Genomic DNA, 16,351 nt, shown 5'->3' with positions numbered 1-16,351 from the left:
GACACTATGTCCTCTGTGCTCACGGAAGTCCCATTCCTGTGGGGTACAGACATTGAACAAAGAAACCTGAATAAATACCTAATTGCATTTTATGATAAAGCCTGTGAATAATTTAAAAAAGGAGGACGGGGAGGCATGAAAGGATACTTAAGGTAGAAGTCTCTGAAAAAGTAGCTTTAAGGAACCTAAAAGATGAGGAGGAGTCAGCCATGGGGAAGAGAACATTCCAGGCTCAGGGAACAGCATAAATCAAGACTGGAGGGTATTATGCTGAGTGAAATAAGTCAATAGGATGAGGACAAACATTATATGGTCTCATTCATTTGGGGAATATAAAAAGTAGTGACAGGGAATAAGGGGAAAGGAGAAAATGTGAGTAGGAAATATCAGAAAGGGAGACAGCATGAGAGACTCTTAACTCTGGGAAACGAACTAGGGGTGGGGGAAAGGGAGGAGGGCGGGGGTGACTGGTGACGGGCACTGAGGGGGGCACTTGATGGGAAGAGCACTGGGTGTTATTCTATATGTTGGCAAATTGAACTCCAATAAAAAATAAATTTACAAAAAAAAAATGCCTGTAGGTGGGAAAGAGCCTGGGTATTAGGGGAGGTAACAAGGCAAGTGGAGCCGGAGCATAGTGAGAAAGAAGGGAGGCAGATGAAGTTGGAGAGCAAACTGATGGGCCTTTTAACCATGGCAAGGAATTTATTTTGAATCTACGTTCAATGGGAATCCAATGAAAAATTTGGTATCTGTTGTTTATTACACGAGGTTTAGAGAAGGATCCAGATAAATAGAAAACGGGGTACATTATAATTCTTTGTTATTTATGGCAACAAATTTTGATTACACTTACAAAAACGTTAGGAAATTTAGAAGTTTTTTTTTTTTTTTTTTTTTTTTTTTTTTACTTGAAAAAAACCTCTACAGTTACCTTCTTCAATTTCTCTGGAGTTGTTTCACAAGCTTTGGTAAACCTACATTGCTCACAGGACTTTTCCTATCAATAAACTCAGTGAATTCGTGGGTCAGAATTCCAGGACAACTTCTTCCACGTGTCTGGGCCTGATTGGGGGGGAACTTATTCCCGAGGAACTTATTCCCCGCACAGAGGCAGCCCCTGGGGCTACCGGCTGACAGCACAGGACACGGGCTGCGGCTCACCCCTTTAAGCCCAACCTAATTCCCTTGTTTTTGAAGAAGAATTTGTTTATTCATGATAGACACACAGAGAAAGAGAGCGAGGCAGAGACCCGGCGGAGGCAGAAGCAGGCTCCATGCAGGGAGCCCCACGCGGGACTCCACCCCAGGGCTCCAGGGTCAGGCCCAGGCTGAAGGCGCCTCAACCACTGGGCCACCCCGGCCGCCCCCAATTTCTTAAAAGCTGTGCCCGCATCCAGTCACCAGGACCTCTCAAGCTGCGGCTGGGCAGCCACGCAGGCGGGTTCTTCACTGACTCCGGAAGCATCTAAGCAGAAGTTTGGGGAGGTGGCGGGGGTCCCTGGGGCACGTTAAGATGCAACCCGCGCGGTTCACATCACTTTGAAAATAGCTTTGAAAAAAAAAAAAAAAAGAGGGATGCCTGGGTGGTACAGCGGTTTAGAGCCTGTCTTTGGCCCAGGGCGCGATCCTGGAGACCCGGGATCGAATCCCACATCGGGCTCCCGGTGCATGGAGCCTGCTTCTCCCTCTGCCTGTGTCTCTGCTTCTCTCTCTCTCTCTCTGTGGCTGTCATAAATAAATAAAAATTAAAAAAAAAAGAAACAATCGCTTTGGCACTGACGAGCTGGGATCCTGGGCCGCTCAGTCCGCAGGCCTCGGGAGCGGGCGTCAAAGCAGGTTTTGCAGTCCTCTCGCCTCAGCTGCTGCCCGCGACCACAATTACAGGGGCCCGCCAGGACCCTTCGGAGCCCCACAACCCGGAAGTGCCTGACCACGCCTACCCACTGCGCCTGCGCGAGGCGCCCCCTCCAGCGATCAGGGAGACTGGCGCTGGGCGGGCTGAGAGGCTCGTCGCGCCTGCGCGGAAGGCCCCGGGGAGCAGCGTCATTACTTTCCAAACGAGTGGCGGGAACCGTTGGAGGCTGTGCGGTCGCCGCCTGCCGGGTAGCAGCGCGCTCCCTCTTCCCTAGGCCTGGCCATGGCGCTGCAGCTGTCCCGCGAGCAAGGCATCACCCTGCGCGGGAGCGCGGACATCGTGGCCGAGTTCTTCTGCAAGTCCCGCTCCCGCAGGCCAGAGGGCGGGGAGAGCTGAGGCCCGGCGGCCCTGGAGGCCCGGGGCCACGGGGGCGGGGGTGGCGGTGGGGCGGCTCTGCTCCAGCGCCCGCCTGGCTGGAGAATCTAATCTAGGCGCCTTGCTCCTGGGGCAGCGGGAAGCCCAGGTGCTGCCCAGGCCTGCCTCGCGCCGGCCCCTCCCAGCAGCCTTGCTTTAAACTGCGGATCCCACAGGCTTCCCAGCCTGGCTGGCCGGCACCGCCCTGAGCGGGTGGAGCCCCAGTACATTTTGCACAGCCCATCCACCAAGCTTTGATTCCGGTACTGAGGGCGATGGACTAGATTTAGGAAACTCTGCCCTGGACCAGGCCATGTTTGCACCCTCTGATAGACTCTGGCAGGAGAAGAGGAGGGAAAAATGAGGGAGAGGCTTGCTCTGGAGCATTGGACCGGTTAATCAGTCAATTGCTAATCCAGACACAAAAGCCTATTTGGACACCCTGTGATCACATAACCTGAATTGGGGCTTGCATTACCGTGAGCTTGTAGTTCTACTTTGACGCTAGGTTAATGCAGTTTGGCATTTTTCTTTCCGCATAAAAGCACGTATCGTGTTCTTTTGATTTAGAAGCAACATTTGTAAGGATTTTCAGTGGCACTTTTCACCTACTCTGCTTTCAGCGAGACACCCACAAACGCACATTTAGGCTTTTTCAGTTTGATGCCATGAATGAAACCGAAGCCACATCTAAATAGGTTTTATTTTCCAGAGTTACAAAGTGGAAATAACTTTGACATTCCTTTTGTTTTCAGCATTTGGCATCAACAGCATTTTATATCAGCGTGGCCACCTGAAACCTCTACCAGAGTGCAGAAATACGGATTCACCTTGCTTATAACAACAGATCCTGAGCTCATAAAATAACTCAGTAATGTAGTGGAACAAGTGAAAGGTATTTAATTGTTGAAAACCAATTTGAGTTTCGCAGGCCTTCTTGGACCCTACTTTCTGGCATCTTGGTGTTCATTTTTCAGCTCTATACAAAGAGGTGTAAAACACTGCAATCTCAAATATAGCGATTCTCCCTCGGAAGGAAGGAAATAATAAAGTGAAAGAAACTCCACTCTTCCCTACCACATTTTGAGTGGGTTAAATACGTTGATGTTAGGAATCTGATCTGGCTTCACAAAACAATCTCTATCAACTCTTTTTGAAGTGATTTTTGCAGTTCGTGTAGCCAGGTGGAACAAGTTGGAATTTTACATAACTATGATGATGTTTATTATTGGAGAGAAATCCACTATATATTTTTACATGACATATTTTCTATAGCTGCCTGGAGTTTAAAACCGTCATTATTTTAAGATAAAAGAAAATGAAATTGGATCCAGCCTGGGAACTAAACTTAAAAAAATACTACTAATAGAGTACCCAATAAAGTTTTTTAATGTCTTACTTTCTTCATTTGTCTTTGTTAAAATCCTGCCTGTAAGTTAGCCGTTTCTATCTGAACACTCCTTGTTTTTCCGTAGCTCAAGAAATTCCTGAATACTTGTTCTCCATCTATTCTGTCTCTTTTTCCCCCATGTTTTTCTCTACTTAGGATTCTCACTTCTAATTTTTCTGTGTTATAGGATGTTTCTCCCTGGCTCCTCATTTGACCTTCCAAAGCTAGTTCCAAAAAAAAAAAAAAAAAACCAAAAAAAACATTATAGTATTTTTTTTTATTCCTAAGTCATATATATATATATATATATATATATATTGTTTCAAGAGGCTTTATTTTTAGAATTCTATTAATTATATTTTTATCATCTTCAGGGCTAAATCACCCAGGGCGATACTCAGATTACTTAGCCTGCAACATAGAAGTAACTAAGAATCTATGTCACCTTAATTTGATGAAGAAGCAAACCCTGCCTAAGTTACTGGCTTTTAGGTTGTCTCCTTTAAGACTACACTGATGACATTTCACCTCGGTTGTATGTACACCTTCCTATTTAATTTGTCCCTTTTATTTTAGTTAGAATGGAGGAATTGCTCTTCTTAGAGGCAAATTGTTCAATCTCTTTGAATCCCCATCCCTCTAGCCTTCTTAAGGACTCTACCCTAGTTCTTCTCTGGTATTTCTGACTTCTTTCTTTTGAGATATTTTCATTGGTTTCATTTGTCTTCAGTTTTAAAAGAAAAAAATGTCCACCCACCCCAGATCTTTAAGTGACTACCCAATCTCTTCCTTTTCAGAGCAAAATTGAGAAAAGGTTGTTTTTTGTCGAGGGGTCGGCAAACCTGAGGGCACATATCCAACAAGTGGCCTATTTTTGTACTACCTGCAAACTGAGTGTTTTCAGATTTTGAAAGGCTAGTTTTTAAAAGACTACGCAAGAGACCTAGGGGGCCCACAAGTCCTAAATATTACAAGATTGTTTGTGTCTCTTGAAAGAAAACAACAACTGTGTATTCTTGAGTATATTATCCCAAGTTCCAAGATTAATTCAGGGCTCATTATGAGGCCCCCTTATTATAATCTCTAAGATGACTTCTGACACATACATAACTTTACTAACAATCTTTGTGTAGTTGACTCACAAACATACATCCAACCCAAGTCTTCTCTTTGCTCATATAGTAAGTGGCTCCCTTGATATCCACATGTGGCTATCCTAGTGATACTTGAAAACTAAATTTAAGGGGGTCCTGGCTGGCTCAGTCAGTAGAGCATGCAACTCTTGATCTTGGGTTGTAAGTTCCAGCCCCACATTGGGTGTGGAGATTACTTAGAAATAAAACCTTAGGGCAGCCCGGATGGCTCAGCAGTTTAGCACTGCCTTCAGCCCAGGGCATGATCCTGGAGACCTGGGATCGAGTCCCACATCAGGCTCCCTGCATGGAGCCTGCTTCTCCCTCTGCCTGTGTCTCTGCCTCTCTCTCTATGCCTCTCTCTCTCTCTGTCATGAATAAATAAATAAAATCTTTAAAAAAGAAGAAAAATAGAACCTTATAAAATTGTAAGCATCATGTCTCATTCCCATTCTCTTTCTCTCAATGAATGGATCAACCTTCCAACCAGTGGTATAAACCAGAAAGTTGGGAACTATCCCTGAGTATTTCCTCTTCCTTAGTCTCATAAGTATCCAATAAATCTTAACAATTTTAACCACGAAATCTCTTCACTCTACCTATACTGATCCATCTCTCCCAATTTATCCTTCTATAAGCCTTCAGTACCTCTTGCTTGAATTACTAATCAATTAGCATCCCTAGATCCTCTCTTTACTTCCACTCTACTTTCCACACATCACAGCCAAAAGGATAGTTCTGAAATATAAGTTTAATCACATCACACCCTGCTTCAGACACAGTAATGACTTCCCTGGTTCTTGAAGTATAAGTTCTTTAATTTAGCCCATGTGACCTTGTGTGGTCTGACCCCTATGTATCTTGCACAAACCGACCTTGTTCATTCTCCCTTTCTTTTTTTTTTTTTTTAAAGTTATTAATTTTGATGAAATCCAAATGATTTTTTTTCTGTTTTGGCTTTTTGTGGAATATCTAATAATTCTTAAATTTTTTATTTATTTATTTTTTATTTATGATAGTCACACAGAGAGAGAGAGGCAGAGACACAGGCAGAGGGAGAAGCAGGCTCCATGCACGGGGAGCCTGACGTGGGATCTGATCCCGGGTCTCCAGGATCGCGCCCCGGGCCAAAGGCAGGCGCCAAACTGCTGCGCCACCCAGGGATCCCCCATTCTCCCTTTCTTAACTGTATCTGTATTACCCTTTCATTCCTCTGGTCAGATACTTTTTGCTTTCCAGTATTTTAGACCTGTACCCTTTTCTGTAACCTTTTGCATATTTAATGGTATTTACTAGTAGAACTGAAGTCAAGTGAGAATTCCCTGAGTCAAATTTTCCTATATTCTCTCATTGGATCACATACTGCACCTTCTTAGCACTTATTACAATTAAAAATTTACATTCATTGCTGTAATGATTAGATTAATGCTCATCTTCTGCAATTTACCTTGGATTACAGTATACTGCATGTTCACTACTCTGTGCTTAGCATTCAGTAATAACTACATCTGCTATGGATACTGAGAATTGGAAAACGGGAGCTAGGTTATCGTGAGGCAAGTTTTCTGTACAGGTTGGAGGAGTTCCAAAATACCAGTGGTAGGATTTGCTAAGGGTAGAAAGTGAGACCTGGGAAGAGTTACTTTGTAATGCAGTGAATCAAAACAGATGCCTTGTTCTATATTGCAGATTGGTTATACAAGTGTTCAGTTCAGAAACTGGTGGTATTCATCTCAAATAATGAAAGCAGTGAAGTCCTTGAAAGGTGGCAGGTTGATATTGAGTGCGACAAGACTGCAAAAGATGACAGGTAAGTATGAATTAAACTGCTTCCATTTTCATGATTTTTTTCCCAAAACTTGTTTTCTTGACTAAATGAGTTCTAACTATATTGAACTAGCTTTGTATAAGGTAGTTTGTTTCTAATTATGTTAGATCTCCTTTGGAGAAGAATAAGACTCACAAACTGTGCTCACAAAAGAGTCATGCCTATTATGGACTTGTATAGTGTACTTTTAACATAACTGCCCTTAGTCTAAAATCCATGAATTTCAACCGTTAGTATTTATGGTGCTATATGTAAGCTATGTATTAGGTGTATTAGGATGTATTAGGTGGCCCATTTAATGGATTGTGTCAAGGTACTTTTAACCATGAAGTATTATCCTAGACGTTCTCCTAGCTTGATATGCAGCTCTACTGTATTTCATTTAATGCTATGAATTTCCTAAGACACTCTGAACTGAAGTTCTTAGATCCTCTGGATGGGAAATGCCCCCTCATTATATGCTAATTCTTAGCATTGTCCAAGGCATGCTTACCTGTAAACTCAGAACTCTCTCTCATAATGAAATGTACTTTGTTCCTGAAGCCTTTGGTCTATTTTAGAAAATGTTTATTTTATTATTTTAAATAATTTATTTTTATTGGTGTTCAATTTACCAACATACAGAATAACACCCAGTGCTCATACCGTCAAGTGCCCCCCTCAGTGCCCACCACCCAGGCACGCCCCCCCGCCCTCCTCCCATTCCACCGCCCCTAGTTCGTTTCCCAGAGTTAGGAGTAGGTAAGTTCTGTCTCCCTTTCTGATATTTCCCACACATTTATTGACCCTTCCCTTATATTCCCTTTCACTCTTATCTATATTCCCCAAATGAATGAGAACATATAATGTTTGTCCTTCTCCGATTGACTTACTTCACTCAGCATAATACCCTCCACTTCAATCCACGTTGAAGCAAATGGTGGGTGTTTGTCATTTCTATTGGCGGAGTAATATTCCATTGTATACATAAACCACATCTTTATCCATTCATCTTTCGATGGACACCAAGGCTCCTTCCACAGTTTAGCTATTGTGGATATCGCTGCTAGAAACATTGGGGAGCAGGTGTCCCGGCATTTCATTGCATCTGAATTTTTGGGGTAAATCCCCAGCAGTGCAATTGCTGGGTCATAGGGCAGCTCTATTTTTAACTCTTTGAGGAACCTCCACACAGTTTTCCAGAGTGGCTGCACCAGTTCACATTCCCACCAACAGTGTAAGAGGGTTCCCTTTTCTCCACATCCTCTCCAATATTTGTGGATTCCTGCCTTGTTAATTTTCCCCATTCTCACTGGTGTGAGGTGGTATCTCATTGTGGTTTTGATTTGTACTTCCCTGATGGCAAGTGATGCAGAGCATTTTCTCATGTTCATGTTGGCCATGTCCAGGTCTTCCTCTGTGAGATTTCTGTTCATGTCTTTTGCCCATTTCATGATTGGATTGTTTGTTTCTTTGGTGTTGAGTTTAAGAAGTTCTTTACAGATCTTGGATGCTAGCCCTTTATCTGATACGTCATTTGCAAATATCTTCTCCCATCTGTAGCTTGTCTTTTAGTTTTGTTGACTGTATCCTTTGCTGTGCAAAAGCTTCTTATCTTGATGAAGTCCCAATAGTTCACTTTTGCTTTTGTTTCTTTTGCCTTCGTGGATGTATCTTGCAAGGAGTTACCGTGGCTGAGTTAAAAAAAAGGGTGTTGCCTATGTTGTCCTCTAGGATTTTGAAGGAATCTTGCCTCACATTTAGATCTTTCATCCATTTTGAGTTTATCTTTGTGTGTGGTGCAAGAGAGTGGTCTAGTTTCATTCTTCTGCATGTGGATGTCCAATTTTCCCAACACCATTTATTGAAGAGACTGGCTTTCTTCCAATGGATAGTCTTTCCTCCTTTATCGAATATTAGTTGACCATAACGTTCAGGGTCCACTTCTGGGTTCTCTATTCTGTTCCATTGATCTATGTGTCTGTTTTTGTGCCGGTACCACACTGTCCTGATGACCACAGCTTTGTAGTACAAACTGAAATCTGGCATTGTGATGCCCCCCGCTATGGTTTTCTTTTTTAAAATTCCCCTGGCTATATGAGGTCTTTTCTGATTCCACACAAATCTTAATATAATTTATTCTAACTCTCTGAAGAACGTCCATGGTATTTTGATAGGGATTGCATTAAACGTGTAAATTGCCCTGGTACCATTGACATTTTCACAATATTAATTCTGCCAATCCATGAGCATGGACTATTTTTCCATCTCTTTGTGTCTTCCTCAATTTCTTTCAGAAGTGTTCTATAGTTTTTAGGGTATAGATCTTTTACCTCTTTGGTTAGGTTTCTTCCTAGGTATCTTATGCTTTTGGGTGCAATTGTAAATGGGATTGACTCCTTAATTTCTCCTTATTTAGTCTCATTGTTAGTGTATAGAAATGCCACTGAATTCTGGGCATTGATTTTGTATCCTGCCACACTACCAAATTGCTGTATGAGTTCTAGCAATCTTTGGGTGGAGGCTTTTGGTTTTTCTACGTAGGGTATCATGTCATTGGCGAAGAGGGAGAGTTTCACTTCTTCTTTGCCAATTTGAATGTCTTTAATGCCTTTTTTTTGTCTGACTGCTGAGGCTAGGACTTCCAGTACTATGTTGAATAGCAGTGGTGAGAGTGGACATCCCTGTCTTGTTCCTGATCTTAGGGGAAAGGCTCCCAGTGCTTCCCCATTGAGAATTATATTTGCCGTGGGCTTTTCGTAGATGGCTTTTAAGATGTTGAGGACTGTTTCCTCTATTCCTACACTCTGAAGAGTTTTGATCAGGAATAGACGCTGTATTTTGTCAAATGCTTTCTCTGCATCTAATGAGAGTATCATATGGTTCTTGGTTTTTCTCTTGCTGATATGATGAAACACATTGATTGTTTTATGAGTGTTGAATCAGCCTTCTGTCCCGGGGAAAAATCCTACTTGGTCATGGTGAATAATTTTCTTAATGTGCTGTTGGATCCTATTGGCTAGTATCTTGTTGAGAATTTTTGCTTCCATGTTCATCACGGATATTGGTCTGGAACTCTCCTTTTTGGTGGGATCTTTGTCTGCTTTTGGAATTAAGGTGATGCTGGCCACATAGAACGAATTTGGAAGTACTCCATCTCTTTCTATCAAACAGCTTTAGTAGAATAGGTATGGTTTCTTTTTTTTTTTTTTTTTAATCTTTTTTTTAATCTTTTTTTTAATTTTTTATTTATTTATGATAGTCACAGAGAGAGAGAGAGAGGCAGAGACACAGGCGGAGGGAGAAGCAGGCTCCATGCACCGGGAGCCTGATGTGGGATTCGATCCCGGGTCTCCAGGATCGCGCCCTGGGCCAAAGGCAGGCGCCAAACCGCTGCGCCACCCAGGGATCCCCGGTATGGTTTCTTCTTTAAACGTTTGATAGAATTCCCCTGGGAAGCCATCTGGCCCTGGACTTTTGTGTCTTTGGAGGTTTTTGATGACTGCTTCAATTTCCTCCCTGGTTATTGGCCTGTTTAGGTTTTCTATTTCTTCCTGTTCCAGTTTTGGTAGTTTGTGGCTTCCCAGGAATGCGTCCATTTGTTCCAGTTTGCCTAATTTATTGGCGTATAGCTGTTCATAATATGTTTTTAAAATCGTTTCTAATTCCTTGGTTTTGGTAGTGATCTCTCCTTTCTCATTCATGATTTTATTAATTTGAGTCTTCTCTCTCTTCTTTTTAATAGGTCTGGCTAATAGTTTATCTATCTTAATTAATTCTTTCATAGAACCAACTCCTGGTTTTGTTGATCTGTTCCACAGTTCTTTTGTTCTCAATTTCATTGAGTTCTGCTCGAATCTTTATTAACTCTCTTCTGCTGGGTGTAGGATCTATTCGCTGTTTTTTCTCTAGCTCCTTTATGTGTAAGGTTAGCTTTTGTATTTGAATTCCTTCCAGTTTTTGAATGGATGCTTGTATTGTGATGTATTTCCCCCTCAGGACTGCTTTTGCTGCATCCCAAAGATTTTGAACGATTGTATCTTCATTCTCATTAGGTTCCATGAATCTTTTTAATTCTTCCTTAATTTCCTGGTTGACCTTTTCATCTTTTAGCAGGATGGTCCTTAACCTCCACGTGTTTGAGGTCCTTGCAAACTTCTTGTTGTGATTTAGTTCTAATTTCAAGGCATTATGGTCTGAGATTATACAGGGGACGATCCCAATCTTTTGGTATCGGTTCAGACCCGATTTGTGACCCAGTATGTGGTCTATTCTGGAGAAAGTTCCATGTGCACTTGAGAAGAATGTGTATTCAGTTGAGTTTGGATGTAAAGTTCTGTAGATATCTGTGAAATCCATCTGGTCCAGTGTATCATTTAAAGCTCTTGTTTCTTTGGAGATGTTGTGCTTAGATGACCTATCCAGTGGAGAAAGCCTTAAATCGAAGTCACCAAGTATATTATTATCTAAATATGTCTTAATTTATGTTATTAATTGATAGTTTTGTCAGCTCCCACATTCGGGGCATATATATTGAGGATTGTTAAGTCCTCTTCTTGGATAGATCCTTTAAGTATGATATAGTGTCCCTCTTCAACTCTCACTACCGTCTTTGGGAAAAACTTTAGTTTATCTGATATAAGGATGGCTACCCCTGCTTTCTTTTGAGGACCCTTTGAGTAGTACATGGTTCTCCAACCTTTTATTTTCAGGTTGTAGGTGTCTTTCTGTCTGAGTCTCTTGTAGACAGCAAATAGGTGGGTCCTGCTTTTTTATCCAGTCTGAAACCCTGTGCCTTTTGATGGGGTCATTAAGCCAATTCACGTTCAGAGTTACTATTGAAAGATAGGAGTTTAGTGTCATCATGATATCTATTCAGTCCTTGTTTTGTGGATTGTTCCACTGAACTTCTTCTTAAAGGGGAATTTTAAGAGTCCCCCTTAAAATTTCTTGCAGAGCTGGTTTGGAAGTCACATATTCTCTCAGTGCCTGCCTGTCTTGGAAGCTCTTTATCTCTCCTTCTATTCTGAATGAGATCCTTGCCGGATAAAGTATTCTTGGTTGCATGTTCTTCTCATTTAGGACCCTGAATATATCCTGCCAGCCGTTTCTGGCCTGCCAGGTCTCTGTAGAGAGGTCTGCTGTAACCCTAATACTCTTCCCCATAATAGTCAGGGATTTCTTGTCTCTTGCTGCTTTAAGGATCTTCTCTTTATCTTTGGAATTTGCAAGCTTAACTATTAAGTGTCGAGGTGTTGAACTGTTTTTATTGATTTTAGGGGGAGATCTCTCTATCTCTCTATCTCCTGGATTTGAATGCCTGTTTCCCTTCCCAGATTAGGAAAGTTTTCAGCTATGATTGGTTAAAATACATATTCTGGCCCTCTGTCCCTTTCGGCGCCCTCGGGAACCCCAATTATACGTAGGTTTTTCTTCCTCAGGCTGTCGTTTATTTCCGTTTATCTATCTTCATGGTCTTTTAATTGTTTGTCTCTTTTTTCCTCTGTTTCCCTCTTTGTTGTCTTCTATGTCACCCACTCGTTCTTCCAGCTCATGAATCCTCGTCGTGAGGACTTCTAGTTTGGATTGCATCTCATTCAATTGATTTTTAATTTCTCCCTGATTAGGTCTAAATTCTGCAGTCATGAAGTCTCTTGAGTCATTTATGCTTTTTTCTAGAGCCACCAGTAGCTGTATAATAGTGCTTCTGAATTGGCTTTCTGACATTGAATTCTAATCCAGATTTTGTAACTCTGTGGGAGAGAGGACTGTTTCTGATTCTTTCTTTTGAGGTGAGGTTTTCCTTCTAGTCATTTTGCTCAGTGCAGAGTGGCCAAAAACAAGGTGTATTGGGAAAAGGAGAAATTGAGAAGAGAGAAAGGAGGAAAGAAAAGAGAAAAAGAAAAACGAAAAAAGGAAGAAAAAAAGAGGAAAAAGAGAAAGAAAAAGAAGGGAAAGAAAGGCCAAGGGAAACAAATAAAATTCAAAAAGCAAAACAAAAACAAAAACAAAACAAAACAAAAAAACAAAAACAAACAAACAAACAAACAAAAACACAGGGAAGTATCTTCTGATTCTGTATACTTTAAGTCCCTTGACTTCCCCTGGAACTTGTCCGTCTAGTTGGTCTCTGGGGGACGGGCTTGTTGTGCTGATTTTCAGGTGTTAGCGCTTGGGGGAGCTGCTCTACCCCCTGCCTGGTGCAGGGCTCAGAGGGGCTTGTTTACCCCTTGAGGCCCCAGAAGAAACACCTGCAGTGGCAGCGGCCTGCTCTGGAGCCCTGGAGTCAGCTCCTGAAGTAACTACGGAGCTCTCCATCTGCTGGGGCCTGGATGCTCCGGGGTCGGGGCCGCTGATCTGCTCAGCTTGGGGCAGGAGCGTCCTTCCCATCCTGGACCCTCCTGGCCTCTGCCTGTCCCGGGAGGAGGCCGGATCCTGGGCTGTGTCCCTGGCGCCCTGTGCTCCTGGGCCTGTGCTGTTGGATTTGTGCTCCCACCACACAGCCGCCTCTCTGCGGAACTGTGGCCCTAGCCCCTGTGAGCTGCTCCCGGGTCGAGCTGTGTCTGCGCTGCAGCCCTTTTATGGAGCTCAGCACACTCTCCCCGGGGCGCAGTTGCTCTGGTAGTGTCCCACGGAGCCTGCGGGCATCCCCGCCTTTCTGGGGTCCTGCTCCAACTCCCTGCGAGGCCTTTCTGCCCAGGAAGATTGGTGAAGCTCCTGCTTCTCTGGGCCTGGGCTCTCCTGTCCTGGGGACACTCGCCCTGGCCTTCGCCTGGCTCCTTGCGGGGCCCCTCCCCCTTGGATGCCTTTTGTTTCTTTATTTCTTTTTTCCCCGTCTTCCTACCTTGATAGAAGTGTGAACTCTTCTCACTGTAGCATTCTAGCTGTTCTCTCTTTAAATCTCAGGCCGAATTCATAGATTTTCAGGATGATTTCAAGATTATCTAGGTAATTGGTGGGGACAGGTGATTTGGGGACCCTACTCTTCCGCCATCTTGCCCCTCCCCTGGAAAATGTTTAATAATAAAAACAACTTGATATAACATCTTCTTTGAAGCACTACAGAATTAGACATTTATGTATTCCTAAAAATGCCAAAATGATTATGCCAATTAAAGATCTTAGATACTAATTGTTATCTTTATTTTACAATATGCTGAATGTTTCCTGACTTGAAGCACTTGGCAGGTTTTCTGGTCATCTGTTATTTAATGACCTGATACTAAGATCAGCCTTAATCACTGGAATAATAAGTGAAATTATAATTGTTTTTTAAAAACTCCTTTTGAATGCATTCCTTAATTTGAGTTTTGAAGCATTTAATCAAACAAATAATCTTACCAGTGTTTTAAATAACTTGTTAAAACTTAAAATGAATCAACTCATTTGGTTTCTTCAGTAGCACACCCAGAGGAAAGTCTCAGAAGGCCATCCAGGATGAGATCCTCTCCGTAATCCGACAGATCACAGCTACCGTGACGTTTCTGCCGCTGTTGGAAGTCTCTTGTAAGTATTATATGACTTCATGATGGTTCAGATTTGTTGTGGAAAGATTAAGCTATTACTTTAAGAATTAACAGTTTTGTTGAGTTTTTTCTTAATTATCCATGTCATGGTATATAAGTGAGAAAAACGTCATGAATCTAAAGCGATGCTGGTTGTGTTTTATTTACAAGTGCCGAATAGGGAAAGAATGAAAGTTTTCATTCAGTACTCCTGAATATTTTGACGTAATTTCTTCCATTACTTTTATTTTATACACATTTCCTTGTATATAATTAAGACTTAGACAGGTATAACTGTGTCTTTCTTTTCTGGCTTAGTTACTCCTTCATTCATCAGATATACCCTAAATGCCTACTGTATGCCTTCCATGGTTCTGGGCATTGGGATACAGCGGTCACAAAACCAAGATGTTCTTTTTCTCTGGCTTAGATTCATGCTGTCTCATGATCAATTATATACTTTCTGCAAATATCTTTAATGGCTTTTCTCTTTGAAGAAAAAAAAACAATCGAGTTTTTCATTAAGTAAAAAGGAGTACAGTATTTTCTGTACTAAAATTTCCATTGAAGAAAAGCAATTAGCTAATATAACTGATTAGAGATCAAGCCAAACTAGCTTTTCTGACATGATAGGTGGCTCACATGTGAGGGAGAGAGGAAGGATACTTGTACCTTTCAAAAAATAATTGTACTTTAATGATCTTATCCCCAATTTAGGTTCATTTGACCTACTGATTTATACAAAGATTTGGTTGTCCTTGAAAAATGGGAAGAGTCGGGACCACAGTTTATTACCAATTCTGAGGAAGTCTGTCTTCATTCATTTACTACTACTATCCACAAAGTAAATAGCATGGTGGCCTATAAAATTCCGACCAGTGACTGAGGATGAGATTAGGACAGTGATGTACTTGTAGTTCTCAGATGCGGTTTTCCTGAAACCAAGTCAACTATAGTTGATAAATTTTGTATCACTGGTTAATTTTTAGACTGGGGAAACTTAACATTATACATCTATTGAACTGTGCATAATTGTCCCATTTTTTGTTACCTGTATGACTTGATACAGGGTTGGCATAAATTATTGCACATTGTTCAAAAGGGAACTAGCAGATCACATCAGCATTGTTGTCAATTCCTTGAAAGTGGTAACTGTAGATGGATAACTTTTGCCATAAAACTAAATGCCTTCTTAAATCAGACCTTTTGGTCAAGGACTTTGCCTCTGGATTATAGGTAGGGAGATATTAAATGTAAAATACAGCAACAGAAGTATGAATATTGAGAGTCTTTGTTTAGATTCTGAAATTATCTAATGACAACCTGCAAGTAATGAAACATTGCTCATAATAGGTCTCTGCCATTTATTTCATTTGTATATTTTCCATATTGAAAACACTTCCAATTATTTGATTTTGATTTGTTGTAGAACTCGAACCTACAAAGCTATGTGTATTGCCACTGTTTAAATTCCTGTGATACAGAACTCTTAATTTTTTTGTTTTATAAAATCAAGCTTTAAATGATGATGAAATAAAGTTAAATATGTATGTTTAAAATTTGTCTTAAATATGTTTATATTGGTGTGGTATTAACACATATAATAGAATGGATTCAGTATAGCAAATAATATCTTGTGCCTACTGAGGCCTAAGGATACCAACTTGAATAAATCTGGAGGTACTTTCAATTTAACGAACAAGCTTTGATTATATCCCTTTAATCTTATAACCTTAGACTTAAAATAAGCATCATTCTCTGTATAAAATAATACATGTCATTTGGAATTAATTCATTTTAGCATATAGTGGACTGGAGAACTTTTCTATCCTCTTAGCTTTATTGCCAGCCTAGTTTTCCTTATTTTTTAAGGGTCAGTTTAAGGCAAACTTCTGACATCTTTTCTAATCTCTATTCTAAATGTTACCTTGTTTTGTAATTAAGTGCTTAGTATCAGACACCGTTCTAAGCTTTTTATATGAATTAACTCATTAACCTTCACTATAAAGTAAAAACACATAGCCTGTATCACTCATTCAGAAATGACAAAGTGAGCACCTGTTAAAGTTCCAAGTATTAGGATGAATGAAACAAAGTCTTGGTCTTTCTGAAGCTTGAGATATGGAGAGGAAAATAGATGGCAAGCTTCCAGGCAGTTACTACACAGGTTTATCTCATTATGTATTTGTTTTTTCACCTGAGTAATCTAATCTCTTTGATCCAGTTGCCTGCTTGTTAAGAATA

At 41.2% G+C, this 16,351-nt stretch overlaps 1 pseudogene; it reads left to right on the top strand.

Annotated features, from left to right (window-relative positions):
• Nucleotides 1-2,139: 2,139 nt before the first annotated feature.
• Nucleotides 2,140-15,602, top strand: LOC140598526 (mitotic spindle assembly checkpoint protein MAD2A-like; annotated as a pseudogene).
• Nucleotides 15,603-16,351: the final 749 nt, after the last annotated feature.

The sequence above is a fragment of the Vulpes vulpes genome, chromosome 4 (assembly GCF_048418805.1).
Source record: "Vulpes vulpes isolate BD-2025 chromosome 4, VulVul3, whole genome shotgun sequence".
NCBI lineage: Eukaryota > Metazoa > Chordata > Mammalia > Carnivora > Canidae > Vulpes > Vulpes vulpes.
Note: the sequence above shows the minus strand (reverse complement) of the source record. Positions and strands in the feature narration are given on the sequence as shown.